Source organism: Rhodnius prolixus, unplaced genomic scaffold (assembly GCF_049639745.1).
Source record: "Rhodnius prolixus isolate KJV_2025 unplaced genomic scaffold, Rpr scaffold_6, whole genome shotgun sequence".
Taxonomy (NCBI): domain Eukaryota; kingdom Metazoa; phylum Arthropoda; class Insecta; order Hemiptera; family Reduviidae; genus Rhodnius; species Rhodnius prolixus.
In genome coordinates, this window is record NW_027411634.1 from 2,285,478 (window position 1) to 2,305,786 (window position 20,309).

Here is a 20,309-nt window from a genome sequence, read left to right on the forward strand (position 1 = left end):
GTGACGTGGAGGATTGTGCAGGATCGGGACGATGTGGATAATGAGGAGGATTTGGGTGATCAGGGAGTTTAGGAGTGTGGAAATTTCAGGAATCGGATGGTGGATTAATTCATTTACATACGAAATATTGAGTTCATGATGGACGGTACGGTTGGAGACACATAGAATGGTGCGTTAACGATTCGGCGGAGGACTTTTCGGGTGGAAAAGATTGGATAGGTTGGATGTTGGATGGTTTGGCGGAGCCCCACAATTCTGCTCCATATGTCCATTAATTGTCGTAAATAGTGTTTTGTAAAGTGTAAGTTTGTTTTCTATGTTCATGGAGGATTTCGGTCCAAGGAGTCTCCTTAGTAGTCCGTAACGTCTGTTCAGTTCTTGTCTTTTGTGAGAGTTCCAGGTTAGACGGCTGTTTATAGGTAGATTCTCTTGTTACAGACAACACTGTCCATCACCGGGATTGTGAGCTTTTAAAAAAGCTCCTAGGGAGAGAAAAAAATCTAAGGGCCAACAGCTAGATTCGAACCCAGGATCTCCGCCATGGGAATCCAATATGCTAACCGTGTAGCTATTCCTTTCCTTATTGATTGTTCTATTATTTTTATTTTTTGAACGCAGTAGTTAGAAAATTATAATGCTTTTATACTTTTTATTTTCCTTCAATTACCTTTAATATATACTCTGCATAAAAAAAAATTAATTTTTTAATTGTTTATATATAAATAAAATGAAGTATTAGTATTAGTTATAACTACTATTCTAGTGTTCTTCCTCACTATCCACCCCCCGAACTACCCACACTAACTCAAGACACCGTGCTAACGTGACCTATTTCAAGGTCAGCAATCTCTAGCAATCCCCCATCAGCTCCGGTTCAGCTTCATTTTTTTTCCTCTCTCTCACCCCTTCCACTATAGTTTAGTTTTTGTCTAGTTTTCTGCTTTGCTTGTTAAAGCTTGAAAAATTGCAAATCTAATTTTGTTGCTTGGGATAAATAGATCGATTTTTCCCGATTTTTAGCATGCTACTATGTCAAATCATCCGTCATCTTCCTCTTGTATAAAGAAGGATGGATACTTCCTTAACTTTTGCACTAATTAAAGATATGTATATATTTTTTTTTAGAATAGAAAAAAAAACTTTAAAGGAATAAAAAGTGACTTTAGAATAACCTAGGCTAATAAAAACTATATGAAGAAAAACAATTATTATTCCCTGAGTTCCTTTATCCCAACTAACATAATCCAGGAGAAAAAAAAGGAAAGTCAAAATTCCGAGGAAATAAATGTATTGAAGAATTTGACAAAAGAAAAAAAGCAATTTTATTTTTCTGGAAAATGCATTTCAATGTAGTTCTTTAGAAAAATAATTTGGAGTAATAATTCCAAGTAAGTCATCATTTCCAAATCAAGTACCGTTTCAAAATTTTCTAAATCTAGAACTTTAAAGAATGTGTATAAGTTATATTCTCAGGTCGTATGGTGTTCAGAACTCTGTATTAATATTTATTTTGTTCACTGGGCATAATCCGAGCTGTTTGTTGGTTTCTAAGCAGTTATGAGATCATATGATCTGTTATACTCAATCAGATTTATTTTTGAAGGCCAACAAAATTTAAATGCTAGAATCGTATATTAGGTAAGCCCCTCTATCCATCCCTGCTTTTTAGATTTAAAAAAAAAAATTAAAATAAAAGATGATCCCCAAGCTAGGATAAAGTTTATCTATTGTAAGATCGGCATTGTATGCAAATTCTATCACTTTAGAGCGTATAAAGAGATAAAGGAAGGTTTGCGATGATGATGATGATGTTGCAGAAGAAGGACAGAGAGAGAAGAGATGATGGTTTTTGTCTTGTAGTTTGTTAGCCTCTGGCAGTTCTTACTTTGTTTTGAAGTTCATGCACAGGATGTTTCACATGTTTATACATGCTGCATGCATATGAGAGAAGAGATTTTAAAAGAGAATCAAGAAATAAAGCATTTTAATATCTCCTTACTTGGCGTATTATATCAAAAGGTCGTTCTGTCCATAAATATGTTTTTAGTAAAAGAAGATAAAACCTACAACTAAATAATGGTGAAGACTTCGTTTTAATAAAAGGTCAGATGTACACAACATAAAGGTAACCCTTTCTCACGAACCTAACAAAAATAAATAAATATAACCACAAATGTAGCATTCCCCGAAAGAATTTGTATCTAGTACCACTTTATGCAGATGGAGTGCGCGCCAGTTGTCTAATATTTAGCCCCAAAAATGTGTGGGAATCTCAGAGCAGATGTATTGTTATTTCTCCAAATAGGTGAGCATCAACTCTCTCAACAGATATATGGGATTTCTCTTAAAAATCTAAATTATATTTTTATACCTAAATAGAGTTTGGCAGAGCATTTAAATGGGTTTAAAGTTTATAAATAATATAATGGGTGAGATTTCTTCCCACGCCTATTCCCAATGTAACCCGTACACCACCTTGCTATCTTAACCTTTCTATTACCTGGGCCAAAAAGGGGTGCTCTCCTTTTTTTCTTGGGCAAATTGTAAGAAAAGGATCCTGTATACCTACACCAGACTTGGTGAACAAGCGCATGTAAAATAAAAGCAAATCAAACCCTTTTTTTGTCTTTTTTTTGCTAAGAATATAGACTGAGCAGGAAGCGACAGGTAAGGAGACCAATATTTGTCAGAATAATTTCCCTTACGGCTCCCTAATACAGCTAATCAGAAACATTTTCACTCTTTAACTCACAGCTGATAAGTATGGCGATGGGGTCAACAAATTTTCAACGGAAATAAAGACTTTTTTTTTGTTTTTTGGGAGCTGAAGCGCGTACTTTACTCAGGGCCGGATTTTCCTATAGGCTAACTAGGCTTCAGCCTAGGGCCTCAAGATCAAGAGGGGCCTACAATCCAATTGTTAGCAAAATTAAAATTAAACTATTCTAAAAACAGTGAAGACTAATACACTGTTTTATTGATGTACTTTATTATCTCTCAGGTAATTTACAAACTTAAAAATGGGAGGTAAAAGGGCCTCATAAGTGGGAATAGCCTAGGGCCTCTCTTCTCTAAATCCGGCCCTGACTTTACTAATTTTTTTTTTTAGCTAACTAATAAAAAGTAGCTACACGCTGCTGGATTCGATCCCACTTCTAAGTCCACACTTCATACCAACATCCGCCTCCCGAGAAATGTGAGTTTTTCACACAGATTTTAGCTAACAATCGCAGCGAATAACTCCCTAAATATTATGCTTGAAGCTGGCCAGCTTCAAGCCAAAGGAGAACGGGTTCTAGGTTCATAAATACATACAGTAAATATACTTCTAGCCGATTTGTATTCTCCAGTATACACATAAAATCTACATGGGATGAATAGCAATTGAAGCTGCAAAGTAAACGATCCCAGCCAAGGACATATAAGCCCAGGTTCTGTCCAAAATCAAAACGCCTACCCACACTCTTGTCCATTTGTGGTATTGAGCTCTAGAGAACATTTTGGCTGGCCAAATTATTATTAATCAAACAATTATTCTAAGAACCAATTAATATTCTTGAATATGATCATAAATATTATGTAATCAGTAATTAAGGTATGAAGTTATTAAACATATTTTGAGGTCCCCACCTAAAGGAGAATAGGTTCTATTAAAATCGATCGCTGAATCGATCGTCTCAATAGAGTAACACTGCCTGTAGACAGATTTCTGATCAAACCTTTAGCATCAGGAATGGGGCTAATAGGCCCAAAATAGAATACCGGGTTTTGAAGTTTCAAATGTTATCGTTCCAGAAATATATTTTTCACACTAAAAAACATTCAAAACTTAATTCAGAGTGTTTGACAAAATTGCACAACTTGACAACAACAAAAGAAGCAATATATTACGCAGCCCTTACGTCCTGTTCAAGTTATCAAGAACTTATAGATGACGTCACAACTCGTGAGTATATGAGTATGTTAGGTTAAGTAAGTGAGTTGGATAGAAATGGTTTACGGATCAGTGAATTTGCTGCTGGCCATGCAAACATAATATTATTATAGCAGAAACAATCTGAGGTATTTTAATTGTGGATTATGGGAGGAAAATAGAAGGTAGTTATTACCAGATAGTGGGGATAATGAACAGAAGAGGGGAAGTCTTGAGCTGGTGGAGGGGAATTAACAATTTACTCAAAGGATTTGAAGGTGTTTTTTTTAAATAAATAAAAAAAAAAAAAAACAGCTGGTGGGAGTAGATATCCAACTACACCAGCTGGGCAGCCACTGCGGTCAAGATCGCGCAGCTAATTAATACTGTCAATCTGTTGCTTTTTTTTCTCTTCTAACTTCCGCCCAAACCCGGCTAACGGCTATTCAATTCACCACTGACGGAAGAACATTGAGCCAGTGATTTTAATTCAATGGTATTCTATTTATTTATTTTTTGGTAATGATATTTTTTATTAACTATTTCTGTCGTTATTTGATATATTGTTTTAGTTAATCGATATTATTGATAATCAATTTTGTTCAAAAATCGATTTTCTTTGGGAGGGGGAACAGCAGGCTAGTTATTTAAATCTAATCTGGATGCAGTTCTTTTGAAAGAAAATGAAAATAAATAATAGGGATCTATCAAAGCAAAATAAAATAGAAGTTCATAGAAATCCTAGGAGACATTTTCAAAAGGAAATCCCCAAAAAAAGTTCCAGAGCACCCAAACACCTAAGCCCACGTAATTTCCTTTTTCCTTTTCTTCCGAGTAGTAGATCGATGGTTTGTGGACGTGCAAATCATAACAAAACGTCTATTAATGGTGGTTTGGAAAAGAAAAAAAAAACACTTAACATTCTGACCAATAACGTAAAGTAAAAAAAGTAAAGTAATCGCCTATTTTTTCAGGCGGGGCTTGACGTCCAACTACCGAATTAGGTGTCGTGGACGGAGGCGACTAGCAAACATACTTTACTATAAATTTCTCATATTAACCATTAAATAAAATCGAAGGCCTAGACTGAGGAATCGAATCCACTAACCAACAATACATCTTAGCATTGCGGGTCTAGGCCTCTAATCGCCTAACATACTTTACTATAAATTTCTCTTATTAACCATTAAATAGAATCGAAGGCCTAGACCGGGGAATCGAACCCAGTACCACAATGCATATTAAGCTTTGCAGGTCTCGCCTCTAACCGCTCGGCTACCGTGGCGCCTCATTCTGACCAATATTATTTCTAGAGTAATGTTACCATTACCATTATATAGACGAATTTATGTGAACTCCTTGTCTATTTGAACTGTTTCAATTGCATTATCAAAGAGAAAATCTCAATTTACTGTACAATCACTTCAGTCAGTCAGTTTTCTTTAAATTTAGAATTTTAGCCCCACATATGATTTTTATTAATATTATACAGATGGTAATTCAGCACAATAAACAGTAATGGCACGTTAGAGTAAAGCTACACCACCATCTCTTCCGGAAGAGCTCGCAATCGAAAGTTCTCTTTCTTTCTTAGTAAAAAAAAAAAAATTATAATAATTAACCATTACAAAAATTAATTATCAAGACAGCATAGGTTTATTTGTTTAATAGATCAAAACCAACAAAACAAGGAAGATATATTTATTATATATTAGACTAAAATAGGTGAAGTAGAAGTCTACAGTTTCCTATCTACTGCCTTATATATATAATAGTAGGTCGTAGTAAAAAAAAAATAGAAGAGTTTCTAAGACGTACGTGGGTCGGACCTACATCATTAAAGCTAACCTACACACATACCATTTTTACAAGGTACACAGGTGTTGGTGCTTACTATATCATTCTTGGTGTTAGGAATTATATTCTATACATATACATTTATATACAGCACGGTGAACGGTGATTGTAGTAAAAGAACCTTCTGTACCACCACTTCTGGTTCATTTGTAAACATGTCCAGTTTATATAAGTAAAAAGAGAGAGAGAAAGAGGTGGGAGAAAAAAAAAATACAAGGGCATCGATGAAGGTTATCAAAAGAAAAGGTTAGTTTGGCCGTTTTGTTTTGGTTACGTATTATTTGGTTAACTATTTCAGTAAACTTGTAACTAATCAACTAAAAAAACTTATCTTCCTTAAATAAGCGTACTGGATTGACTTTCTACCGAAATTATTCTCTTTTACCTGAATGTAAGTCCTTTTATTTGTTAGAAATGTTGCCATAATAACTGTTACAGAACATAACCCACTCTTCGGTTTCTCTTCACACCTTTTGTTTAGTTTTGTTAGAAGAAGGTAAAGCAAGTTCAAACAGAAAACTGCAACACAGTGGGTGTATTCATTCTCCCACGGTAGTAAAAAGGGTCCCATCTTTACAACAGATCTTATTTCAAACTATAAATAAACCATAATTGGCACCCAAAAATGAAATCTTACTCTATATTTGTGGGAAAAATTGTTCTATGTGAGAAAGGATGAAAGAAAAAGGGGTTAAACTGGGATGCTGTATTTTTTTTTTTTTTTGTGAGACAACAGATGGCCTTTGTCTGGACCATGATTTCTGTAAGGAATTGGCCAAAATCTATAAAGTTTAGGGTGACCGGCACATACATGCGTCAATATTTTTCGCTAAGTATACTTTCATACTGGCATTAATAATGGAACTTAAATCAGTAGTTTCTCAATAGGATGAAAAAATAATTGCCATTTCAGTCGTGATACATTTATTATGCCGAGCTTTCGACCTAGGGACTAGGCAATCTTCAGGGCTAGTTTACAAAGTAATATTTTTACATTACAGGGTTGGTGTGTCTTCTGTCTTGTCTGTGAACAGACAAGTTTGTACTTTGTATAGGACAAGTATTACTTTGTAAACTAGCCCTGAAAATGGCCTAAGTGCCTAGGTCGAAAGCTCCGGCAGAATAAATGTGTCACAACTGAAATGACAATTTTTTTTTTCACCTTATTAAAAACTATGAATCAGTCACCAAAAATAATGAACAGCAATTAAATCACTAGTTATGATCAACTGTAGGCAGATTTCTATCTACCAACCTAAAGGAACACAGATTATTGTCAAATAATATTGATAAAATGAAATGTATTGGGGTAAGATTTATAATCATCTCAGAAATACATGTTCATTCTGTTAAAGGCACTTGTCCCAGTTTGAATCAAGATTTTATGTTCTCCAATTTAAGATTGTGTGACGCGCAAATCCCAACGAAACGTCCATTATAATAGGTTAATCAAAGCCACTAACCTTTCTGCCATTATTTGGGTAACACTACAGAACTCTAAAGTTTATTTTCACCAACATAATACTGCCCCAGAAGCAAACTAAATAGAATAGAAAACTGAATTCACTTGTAGTACAGACCGTGCAATGCGATAAGAGCGCAATACACTAAGAAGATAAAAGTGAGGTTCCCTTTTGTCATAATTTGATGGCTAAAAGAACCAATCCATAGAATGTAGAAACACTTACAATAACCACTTTACATAATTTTATTCAATATTTAAAAGAAATCAGCACAGTACCCATGTCAAAAAATGGAAGAAAGTCAATTCTACTTTTATGACGTGACTTACAGTATTAAAACTGTCCGGTAGGACAGTTGTATAAGGGTTGATCATCAAAAACTGTAGGAAAAAGCGTAACGTTGAAAAACACCCAACTTTGACAATTTTTTTCTCTTTTTCTATAAAAGATAAAATTCCCAAATTTTCTTTAAAATATAGAGCAAACCCTCCTTTATGACTGTAATTTTTTTGAAACCACCCAGACCTAATAGATTTCGAGAAAAAAGTTGCCGAAAATGAGCAAAAACGGCATTTTCAGAAATTGTTGTTGTTCTTGTTCTTCTTCTTCTTCTTCTTGTTGTTGTTACCTTTTTTGTAAACTACGTAGCGCCTAAACGCGTGAACCGATTTTCATGAATGAGGTGTCATTCGATTCGGAATTTTATGTAGATGTGCCTTTTGGGGGTCTCGACGCTGTACACCGAATGGGAGAGGAGTTAGCCCCCTTTATGTAAGGCCCCCTTCAAAATTATTATTACTAATTACTCTGTAAATCTTAGCCCGATTTTGATAAAATTTGGTAGGATGATGGGGTTAGGGCTCCCCTATGTAACATTAAAGCGACGATCTGCTCTTACACTTATTAAGGGGAAGTATAGAAATCGTTTCAAATTATCGACACGTGAACTGATTTTCATGAATGAAGTGTCATTCGAATCGAAATTTTGTACAGATTTGCACTTTAAAAGTCTCGTCGCTATGCCTCATATGGAGGGGAGTTTGCCCCACCCAAGTAAGGCCGTTTCTAAAACTATTATTACCAATATTTCTATAACGCTTTGTCCGATTTTGATAAAATTTAGCACGAAGAAGTGATTAAAGCTCCTCTACAGGGCTGTGAAGTGCCATCATGCTCTTACACCTACTAAGAGGAAGTACTGCAATCGTTAAAATTATCAATGGGTGAACCTATTTACATTAATGAATTGTCGTTCGATTCAAAATCTTTGCCTCTTTGCCTTTTAGGGAGAAGTACTGTAATCGCCCGTTTATTTTTCTTACTCCTCTTAAAAGGAAGGTCTGAAATCGCAGTTTAAATTTGCTTTTTACGTACAAATACCTTCCTATTTTATATAAAAAGGCTTTCTCAAAAAAATTGTTATTGAGGATGGTTTGGGGACCGCAACTATAATCATTCTTTAAAAAGATCTCTCCAGTGGTAGTTACGGTTCCTACTTAACACCTTATCAGGTTATAATGATAGAATTGCTTATTCCTAATTTAAAAAAAAACAGTAAAGCAGATATGTAACTTAGCAAAATAGACAAAAATGAAAATCTATCCAAAAGGTACAAAAATCTCCTTAACAAAAACTTACAGTTTAAAAAGTTAAGTATAAGGGTTGATTAAACGCCAAAAGGTACACAAATCAGCAAGTACCCAACATTTCATTCAAGCTTAGTTGATATAATTTAAGTAATTTTGCTGCATTAACTTTTCCTTCACATTTTTTAGAATTTATTAGATGTCGCAGACCCTTATGCTGGCCATTTTCATCTACAAAATATTTGTTCAAGTAGCACTGTAGATTGACTTTAATATCTATTAATCTATAATAATCAAACTATTAATTACAGGTTAAAAAGAAAACGTTATAAAAAATAAAAAAAATTACGAGGCTACAAAATTTAAAAACTTTTTTAAAAAAATGCTCATATCAACATACATCAATGATTTCGATTATTTTATTTTTAATAAAAATCGTCGGTTTAAGTTCATTCTTCGATTAAAGTAATTGTTATTTTATGTAGTAGTCAAACGTTTATAATAATAGGTAATAATTATCTGGCTCCATCGCAAATAATATAGTTTTCTTCAATCACACTCTCAATGTAGCTGTTCTTCTCACAATGTTATATATATGTTATGTAATATAAAATAAATAAGTATTGCATACTTTTAGGACAGCTAATTATTCCAGTATTTTACTATAAGTAAAATTAAATTACAATTGAGAAATGAATAATTGTTGTTGAATAATCTACTTGTTATTAACTGTGTGTTATTTGTGCTCACGAATATTTCGGTAAGACGAATTCAAGTCTGAAATATTGTTTTAAATCCTCCGTGATTCAAATTTAAACAGTAGCCGACTCTAACTTTGTCTTTTTCTACTTTAACATGCATGTATAAGATGTGACAACTTCAGAATAAAGGGCATATTAAAGATAAATCAGAAGAATAATTTGGAATAGAGTTAAAATAAAGTACCTATTTAAAAACGAAGATATAATATACATTTTATCATAATTATAACCAAATAATATTATGAACGAACTGGCCAGCATAAGGGTCTGTGACATCTAATAAATTCTAAAAAATGTGAAGGAAAAGTTAATGCAGCAAAATTACTTAAATTATATCAACTAAGCTTGAATGAAATGTTGGGTACTTGCTGATTTGTGTACCTTTTGGCGTTTAATCAACCCTTATACTTAACTTTTTAAACTGTAAGTTTTTGTTAAGGAGATAAATAATTCAGTAGTTTTCATAAAAATAATTGACTTTATTATATAATTTATGAAGATTATTGTAGTTGAATATAATGGCAAGGTTTTTTCCCCCATTTTATTTTAAAAGACTACACTTACTTGTTGAGAAGAATTATTTGCTATGCAGAGTCACCACAGTTAAGTTTTTAAGCATTATCCCATAGCATTAAAACGGCTTGGTCATGGTCTCATGGTTATATTACCATTTTAAAAAAAAAAAAAAAAAAACTACCAAACAACTTCTTGTGGGCCTTGTTCAGTGAACAGGTACACACATGTTGCCCGTGGATACCTTAGGCTCCAGTGGTACCTGTCTATTTCCCTACACCTGCTGCATAGATTCTCTCGTCTCCTCTTTTGTTCGTCCTCATCAACAGAGTCTTCCCTGTTTTTTTTTTCTCTTTCTTTTCACTCCCATCACACAACAACACTATAATAATTCCTATACTGTAATTGCACAAAACTGGGATTGAAGTCATCACACAAAAACCTAACCACAACAATATATAAATGCACATTAAGTAACCTTCCTTTCTGTAACCTTCTTACTTATAATTGGCAAGGCATATGATTGGCTTCTTTTTTGTTTGTTACCAACCGAAAAAATATTAATAATAATAAATCTGGTTAACTTTTAATGAATAGTATTTATAATTTAACCTTAATTTTTTGCGTGTATGAGGAATAACAGCTGACTAGTGTTTTTTAAAAATTAATTTGTGGTACATTAAGTTGTAATTAAATATTGGATTTAATTGGAGGGGGCCAGAATTTTCTTTTTTAAAGAAAACTTTTCTTTTTTTTTATCTTCATTTATTTTTTTTACTTTCATGGGTTTAGTAAGAGAAGTAGAGGCATCAATTTTTCATTGAAAAACGAACTTTATTTAGTCATTTTCTCAATGTGATTGTTTCCAAAAATGTGAAACCAAATAATGAACAAAATGTTGAAAATGTGGTTAGTTCCGGTCTAGATAATATCTTTGATAATAAAATATTTTTTACTCAGGCGTCTCCCGAAGGTTGCCTGCACAGGATCTTATCCCTCCAAACTTCTCTATCCAGGCAATCACTGTCCCGCAGTCCCCAGCCGGCCATAACCTCCAGGATGCACTGCTGCCAGTCCCGCCTCGGTCGGCCACTGGTTCTATTTAAAGGGTGGTTGCCACCTTAAACATCTTCCGGGCCATCTCCGTCGTCTCCCATTCTCTGTACGTGACCATACCAAGTTATCCGGACTATTACGCCGTTGTCCACTTCCATGAGTCTTCTTATTGCTTCTGACTTCCATCCGTTGTGCTCTTGAGCATCGCGCCCACCTTCTCCAGAAGTCAATTTCGACAGCTCTAAGCTTTTGCATTTATCTCTAAAATTTTAGCCTTTTTTTTTAATAGTTTTTCTTTTTTTTTCCAATTGCAAAGAGTAAATTGCACCTTTGGAGACCTAAAGTCTAAAATCCCGAATCTGAAAGCTTTCCAAAAGTTTAAGGGCGAATGGAATCCCTTCCTAAAATAATATACCCTCCTCTCGTTAAAAGCCATCCCAAGTGATATTAATCCAAATTACGAAGAGTTAAGGAAATAGCATAGGTTTCCTACTGATTCTGTTTAGTTTACTTAGAAGTTTCTAAAACTTTATCGAAAAGATGTATATTAAAGATAATTTTGTGATGAAATAGAAGAAAAGAAGTTTGAAGAGACAGAGGGTTACCAAATTACCTAGAGAAGATTGGCCTAGAGAGAGAGAATATCTAGGCCCAGTATAGGGGACAATAGAATAAATATTAAGTAGGGGAGTGCAGAGATATATTCAGCGGTGGTATGTGCCTTCTAGATAATGTGTTAGTAGAGGCTAAGACGAACTAACAAAACGTTACATTTTTGTTTTAAAAAAAAGGGAAGGTGTTTTCTTCTTTAGAGTAATGCCTTGCGGTACTTGTCTCCTCTAGCTGGGAGTACTACTAATGGTGGTGCTTCTTCTTCTTCTTCTTCTGGGGTACCTCTAGTTGTTGATTTCCTTTTTTATACTTCTACTTCTTGTTCTGAAGACGCAGAAGGAAGGTGGTTGGTAACCAGTGTTATAAAACCGGTTTTATTCCAATCTTCACCCATACTCCTCCTCCTCCTTCTCCTCCTTACTACCAGCAGACCACTAATACTAGACACTGGCTTTTTTGGTGACCACGAGGTACGACCGTGTAGAGGATATTCCCTCCCCTCTCCTACCTCAATCGCACACACTCAACTGGGAGCTTGGTACATTCTCCTGTCTGTTACCTTACCACCACCACCTCTTGTACCCAGACTTGAACTACCAACACATAGTCCTGGATGTCAAGGCCATTTTATACACGATTCTTGTCATAAAATAAATAAATAATTATAATAAATAAATATAAAAGCTAACCGGCTTCGTAGTTAAAACTAGGCGTATGAAATTGCATTAATTTTGTTTAAAAATAAAATAAAATAAATTTAGGCCTTTAGAGTAAAGTTTTCGTATTTTTTTGCTTTCCCCCTCGATATGTAGATCGTGCAAAGCTAAACTTTATCCCCTACTTTGGCCAGATGGTTATTGTAAAGCTGTCATTAATGGCGTGCTTTTTTTTCATCAACGAGAATTTTGTATTAGCTTTTTAAATCTGGTTAAAATTAAGACAAATTTAAATTTTAACAAGATCTATTATGGAAGGGATTAGCGGAGCTGTCATTGGTTCGAATCCAGCTGCTGGCTCCTTAGATTTTCTCTTCCTAGGAGCTACTTTTACAGCTTCTAGAAAACAACACTATCCGGAGGCTAGCAGTGCTCTAAAAAGAAAAGCTATAGGTTTCCAAAATAACCTTAGATGTTGACGCGCCTTAAGAATTTTTATATAAATGCCAAAGTTATATTATGTATTGCGTTATAAATGAGGATGATTATGTATGTATATAAAACAATAAACAAGGTTAGTTAAATGGTGAGGGGGGTAGCATATTAAAATGTCGGACATTCCAACTTAGCCAAACATCTCACAGTTATTCAGGAGGCAAGGCGGGGGCCTCCAAGAAATGAATCACTTTGCGGCTGACCCTCATCGTCTTGAAAGTAACACAAAGTGAATCAGTTAGTTTAACATATATATGTATATGCACAGTTTTTTTTTTTTTTTTTTTACGCAAATTCAAAAGTGAGTTCGTGTGATAAAACCGGATGTTTTCTGCCTTTAATTGAGTCTTTTATTTTTATTTCCGTTTTAAGCTCAACCTAAGTTCGGCGTCTTTTTTTTACCCTAATTTTTAGAATCTATTTTTTGATGTGTAACATCTAAATTTCAGCGAATCCGGGGTCTGACTAATCTAGACCATAAAAAGACCGATTTGAAAACTGACCAGATAAATGGGGATTGGGTAAGAAAATGATTCACTCTGATTCTTACAATGAGACATAATGTGGCTGGCTACTTGAAGAGAAAGTGGACTAGCCACTTCTACAGAAAAGTTGGCGTCCCTGTGTGGATATTCTGGCCTTATATCTGACGGAAGCACTTATTTTGTACCAGAAAAAAACTGATTATTTTTTGTGAATTTTTTGTAAGAGAGCTCCTCTCTTGGGGAAGTGTAGTGCGAGGCGGAAACGGAAGTGAAGCCGAATACTCCACATCAAACTGACTAATCTACCTCTGATGAACCTGGGGATCACCAGGGGCGCAGTTCGTGAGGCTCTCAGAGATAGGATCTGGAGAGAGAACATGAAAAGTACTGGGTGATGCTTCCTGGGGGTCAAACACAGCAAAGAGGGTTATGCCCTTGTTGTGCAAACAAAGAACCAAAGTGACTCTAGGTTTGGGTAGGAATCAGATCACTCTGATTACAGGCCTATTCACAGGGCACGGAAGGTTCAGAAAGCACCTGCACTAGGTAGGGTTTATTAGCTCGGAACCGTTGTGTGCAGATTGTGCCAGGAAGAGGAAGAAACGGCCTCTCACCTGTTTGTTATTTGATTGCTTTGCAATCGAGAGACTGCGCTACGAAATCTTTGGGTAGAGGAGATAGTAGCGCAGAAGGAACTGGTAGGGAAAGCCCTCAACCTTCTTAGAAGGGGAGGTTTCACCTACTAGACTTAGAGGGAAGGCACAATAAGCCTCTTAGTGGCTGCAGTGCCGTGGGGCTTGGGTCCCGTCCCGTCGCGTAATCTAAAATCTAATCTACCTCTGATGTTTGGTGAATATCTGAAACCGGTCTGGGGTCCAATAAGAGAGATACAATAATCAACGTAGTATTGGTCCATCACCACGAACCTTACCACATTTTTTTAAACAGTTCAGCTGGTCCATGTTTTTGTATCTACCAATCAAGGATTCACTGTGAAACATAAAACCGAAAAAATTCTCCGGAAGTTGGAACTAGACAAAGGTGGCCACAAAAAAAAGTTTTTGGTCAAAATCAGTGAACCGGAAGGACTATTTTTCTAAATTCATTTTTCAGTTTCCTGTTTTTTTTTTGTTTCCTAAACTTAGTATACGATTCGTAAATTCTTATTGCATTCATTTGGAAACATTTTCTTCTGGATATCCGATTCAGGGCCACCACCAGCGGAGGGGTAAGTCCTAGGCTCCTGGCTCGCTATTGGACAGTACTGTCTGCGGCGGAAACAGTGTCTTGCGTAAATTATCAGCTCAGATATGGACGCTCCTTCAAGAAATACTTTTTCTTTTACAGTAAATGAGAGAAAAAAGAAAAAGCAATTAAAGATTCACTCCGGTACAGACTAGGCCAATAAAACAGTCTCGCTACACAACTAGGTATTTAAGAATTAGTAATTTTTTTTTACAACGAGAAGAGGGGGGCCCCCCAAAAAAATGAAAACTATATCTAGATTAAACACTTGGAACTATTGTATCTTATAAACATCTAAATGGCATAGAATAAACAGAGAACACTTTTACTTGCTGATGATCAAATTAGACTAAAAGTGAAATTTGACTCATTTATGTCAGCACAATATTTATTGCGTTAACGCCATGTTGTTCTTTTATTCAACAACTATCTTTATTTTTATTCCATCCTTATTCATTAATTTATTTAATTATGAATAAAACATATTGCTATTATGTGTCTAGTTTAAATTATTTACAACTAACCAGGCTAGTAATACTATTATTACATATTATTATTTATTTATTTATTTAATAAATGACTCTGCAAAGTTTTCTTTTATATATATATATATATATATATATATATATATATATTCAAGATGCAAATAATTTGCATTTAAAATTTTATAATCAACACTAGTCTAATAATATTATGGGCAGGTTAAATAGATACAGGTGTTTTGATGTTCCTGTGTGAAATCTAGGCTCAGTTTAATGGCTAAAGACTCGATAAAAGTCTCCCTCCCGTACACATATATATTTTAGCGGATTTTTTTTTTATTAGAGAGCCCCTCTCTTGGGGAAGTGTAGTACGAGACGGAAACGGAAGTGAAGCCGAATACTCCACACCAATCTGATTAATCTACCTCTGATCATCATCGATGAATGTCTGGAATCGATCAGGGATACAATAAGAGAGATACAATAATCACCGTAGTACTGGTCCATCACTACGAACCTAACCACATTTATATATATATATATATATTCCGGAAAAGTGGTTGAAATAAAAATAACAGTTTATCGCCAAAACATAGCTATAAGGAAAACTTATTGAATACAATTTATTTCCCAGAAAATTGCAAAAAAAGTTTGAGGAAACTTTTTGGTTAAATTGCATTTTCCAATAATCAAATTTTTTGTTCCAATTTTATTAATAGAATTGTTTTTCCTGTTTTTTTTTTTTAATATTATGTAGGGTGGTAGAATTGAACACTGTCATGAAATGGTATATTAGGGGGATGCCTTAAAGTTGAAATTACGTATGAATACTGTAAAAGTAGAATATCAGCTGTTTAAAACACTTATATGACGTCTTCTCTTGACGTCATTATCACTAACAGTTTAGATTCGCCCTATTGTGGCTCCCACTTTTATAGACCCGTCTGTAGAGAAGAAATTATTCTTGTGGTTAGTCCATTGGAATCCAAACAAGAGAGATCCCCAGGGTGGCCATGATTTTGTTCCCCCTAAAAGTCTTTATAGCTCCATTGTTAAGTGTGGATGTAACGAGAGAATTCTGGAGGAAAAAAAAAAGATGAGGAGACGATTGGAAAAGAATTTTGGCGCCAATGACCTCAGGTGTTATTTTTCGCGCCTTAATTAACAAATTAAAAAAAATAAATTTCCCCTAAATTTCGGTACTTCCGTTTTTTTTTATTGCTAAGATGCTGCCTTAATTGGTCATGTAATCTTATGGTATGGTCGCAATACTTCCGCTTTAACCTAATAAGAATTAAATATCTCCGCGATTGTCCAAAATGTATTTATTCTGACCCAGAATCAAAGATTTCCGTCAAATTCGTAAAATATTCTACGTGGCCTAGTTTAAGGAGGAATAAATAATTTTCAAGAGAATAAACAAGAACTTGCAGGTTATGTAACACATACATATGTGTGGGCAGAATAGTCAAATACATTGAATCAAACTTTTTACAAAAATTTCCAACAAATATGTAGGTACAAGGAAATCTGTAAATATTCTAATTTTCTGTTTTTCACAGGGAGGCGGCGAAAAAAAAAGAAGAAAAAAGATTATATAAATTGGTATGAGGACAAAGCGGTCAGCGAGGACGAATCAACACATCAATATGACCGCTGGTGGGGGAAGGGTCACCTTCAGTGAGTGCACTCACAGCCAAGATGGCGTCTTGCGGTACATGTCAGCGGTTAGTGTAGCGGATCTACTATAGCAATACCTCTAACATAGAGGTTTTAACTATAGTATGGAAAAATCTATTTTAAAAATTCATTTTATTTAATCAAATAACTCGCCTTCTCAATTAAATTTAAAAATTACTGATTCCCCTTATTAGTTCATAATAAAACAATTTGAATTAATTAACAAAGTATAATTAGAGGCGAAAGATTCGCGTATCAGATAATTTCGGATTAGATAAGAACTATAATTAGGCTAGTCAAATTTGTGTGGAATAAATATAGGAAACTAACAGTATACGAACGGTTATAGGCTAGACCCGCAATGCTAAGATGTATTGTTGGTTAGTGGATTCGATTCCTCAGGTCTAGGTCTTGTATTTTATTTAATGGTTAATAAAAGAAATTTATAGTAAAGTATGTAAGGCGGTTATAGGCTAGACCCGCAATGCTAAGATGTATTGTTGGTTAGTAGATTCGATTCCTCAGTCTAGACCTTGGATGTTATTTAATGGTTAATATGAGAAATTTATAGTAAAGCATGTTAGGCGGGTTATAGGCTAAACCCGCAAAGCTAAGATGTATTGTTGGTTAGTTGATTCGATTCCTCAGTCAAGGCCTTGGTTTTTATTTAATGGTTAATATGAGAAATTTATAATGAAGTATGTTTGCTAGTCGCCTCCGTCTACGACACCTAATTTGGGTAGTTGGACGTAAAGCCTGCCTGTAAAAATAGGCAATAACTTTACCTTTTTTTTGAATAGGAAATAAATTAAGTGGCCAGTTTTATTTGATTATTAAAATTAATGATAATTATGGAGGTTTCATATGTACAGGTTAGCGTAAAAACGTAATCACGTAAACTGCTTTAAAATGATATTGTGAGAGCTAAAGATTTGTTTTTATCTCCTTTTTTATTCATTTTAACGATAAAAATACTTGGTAAAGATTGGAATCTTCCACAGAAAAACCTGTGGCAGAGTTGAGGAGATAACTTAAAGCTGGCTTGTTTACACGTAGAAATAGAAGAGATTGAAGTATTTGGTGGGAATACTGTTTGTTGTGGAGTATGGAAGTGGGGGAGGAACGGAAGAGAGGATTTTGGAATAGTTTTAGCCAGGTTGCAAATCTGAAGAGAGCGAGCAAGAGAGAGTGAGACGAACAAGAAGAGGATGCACAGCAATGAAATACCCAGGGGAGAACGAGTGCTGCAGATCCTGGGGGGCCAGTAACCCGACGTTCCCATGTTTCGGCCAGTCAAGGACACTACGCCATTGTAATGCCCGCTGGCAGGCACGCTTCGACAAGCATTGCCCCAGCGAATATACCCCTCTCTCACTCACCGTACAGAGGGCTGACTGGGTGTACTTAACATTCTCTAGCAAACCACCATCATTGACATTGTCCTCCGTCTGTCTGTCTGTCAGCCCAGCGCCTAATGTTACCTCTATTGTTCTGCTTAATAACTGTTACTTAGCTTTGACCTTTAAAAATGAAGAAAAAGAAAATAAAAAACCACCTGCGAGAAGAATCAAGTAACGACGCAACAATAAGTAACCTAATGACGTCACGGTTGCTTCCTCCTTTTTTACCGGGGAGCTTTTTCTTTTGTTTGTCCCTTTTGAGCATCACTTTCACCCGTTTTACTTAACCTTCAGCTTCTAACCATGGGATTAGAACGAGTATTAAAAATAAATCTCCTACTATCGCCATTATTCCTTTTATCCCATTTTACGCCCGTAATTCATTTTTCATAGACCTAAAAACTAAAAACTAGTTCGACATGTTCACCATAAAACGTACGACTTCCGACAAAATTGCTAAAAAAAAAAAAAACTGCTGTCCATTATTTTTGGTGATTTTTTGATCCATAGTTTTTCAATAGGATGCAAAAATAAATGCCAGTATTCAGTCGTGATACATTTATTCTGCCGAGCTTTCGACCCTAGGGACCAGGTCATCTTCAGGGCTAGTTTACAAAATAATATTTTTACATTACAAGGTTGGTGTGTCCATCTGTCTTGTCTGTTCATGGACTGAGTGTGATCGGTCTGTGTGTGAACATCACGGTCTGTGTGTCATCACGGTCTGTTCATGAACAGACAAGACAGAAGATACACCAACCCAGTAATGTAAAAATATTACTTTGTAAACTAGCCCTAAAGATTGCCTAGTCCCTAGGGTCGAAAGCTCGGCATAATAAATGTATCACGACTGAAAACTGCCAAAAAAACTATAGAACGAAAATCTTTTTAGTGAATTGGCGCTTCTTGTCAGCCAATTTTAATTAAATGTAAAATTTTAAGTTACATTCGTATTTAATATGGAATTAGTCCATATTAAAATGGAATGTTACTTTTTAATTGCACTATTTTGTGCTATCTACTGTTATACCTAGCCTAGCACTTAATTTGCTTATAAAAAAAAAAAACACTTATTTGAACCCGAACCGCGTAAAAAACAAAACAAAAAAAAAATCGACACCTGCACGATCGTAATGCTTCCTTTTATAAATTGTAAGAAAAAGTAAAAAAACAAAAAATTAAATTAAATTAAAAAATAACTGCTCCATTTTCATTTAATCAGTTATCATACACCTGTGCAGCACCTTTGCCTTCGAGTTGCGAGATTTTACTCAAAGCTGCAGCTGCTCCGTATAAATATGTATAGCTCCCCCCCCCTACAATTTTTTTGTGGTTTAAACCAAAGCTCCGCCTTCCTGTGCATCTTATCATTTGTTTCTTTTTTTCGACCAAACGACGGCAGGTGTATGAAGCTTTTTAAGCAGTGCTTGTTGTACTGCTAGCCCCGGTGTAAGGTGTGTACTAAAATCTTAACTGAAAGGGCACGCTGGTAAAAAAGGAAAAAAGGGCAAGATTTAGGGGACTAAACAAGATTGATAATTAAGTTCTCGTAATCTTTAATTTTTAAATTTTTACCGGAAGTAAGCGCTTAAAGGAAGTTTCCTGAGAACTAAACAAAAAAAAATTCTGCGTAAAAAAAGGTGGAACAGAAAAGTTTGTACACTTTTTTTGTTCGATTTTTTTTAAACATTTTGTTCAATGGAGGTTACAAAATTTAGTGGTTACAAAATGGTGGCCATCCGATGGCAATTATATTTGGAGATTTTTGTTTCAAACAAGGGGAAAAATAAGTTAATAGTAAAACTACGAGCGGCACTATTGTGAGAAATCTTCCTTAACGAGCTAGAACAAGTACATAAGCTTCTACCTGTTAGTTCTTTAACAAAAAAAAATAAAAAGTTCTGCCTATCAGACCTAACAATACCCCCACCCTTATTCGGCCAGATAAACAAGCTAAACCATCTTCCCTTACAAAGACAAGAGAAATACAGATTTCTTGTCTAACCTTGTTAGCACTGTCTTGTCCACAACAACAGTTGGCTTGGACTGTATTTTATGTTCTGTACACTTGAAACGAACTTTAGAGTAAAATCTATGTTAAAAAA

General features: G+C 35.0%; 1 protein-coding gene across 5 annotated transcripts in view; it reads right to left on the minus strand.

Annotated features, from left to right (window-relative positions):
- ovo (transcriptional regulator ovo) overlaps positions 1-20,309 on the minus strand; it is a 115,231-nt gene that overhangs the window by 16,274 nt on the left and 78,648 nt on the right. Inside the window, exon 1 of one of the 5 annotated variants that reach the window (XM_074141430.1) lies at positions 2,000-2,017. The exons of the other annotated variants lie outside the window; for them this stretch is intronic. The gene's annotated coding sequence lies outside the window, so the exon portion shown is untranslated. Of the gene's footprint in view, positions 1-1,999; positions 2,018-20,309 lie in introns of those variants that run through there. 5 annotated transcript variants of the gene reach the window in all.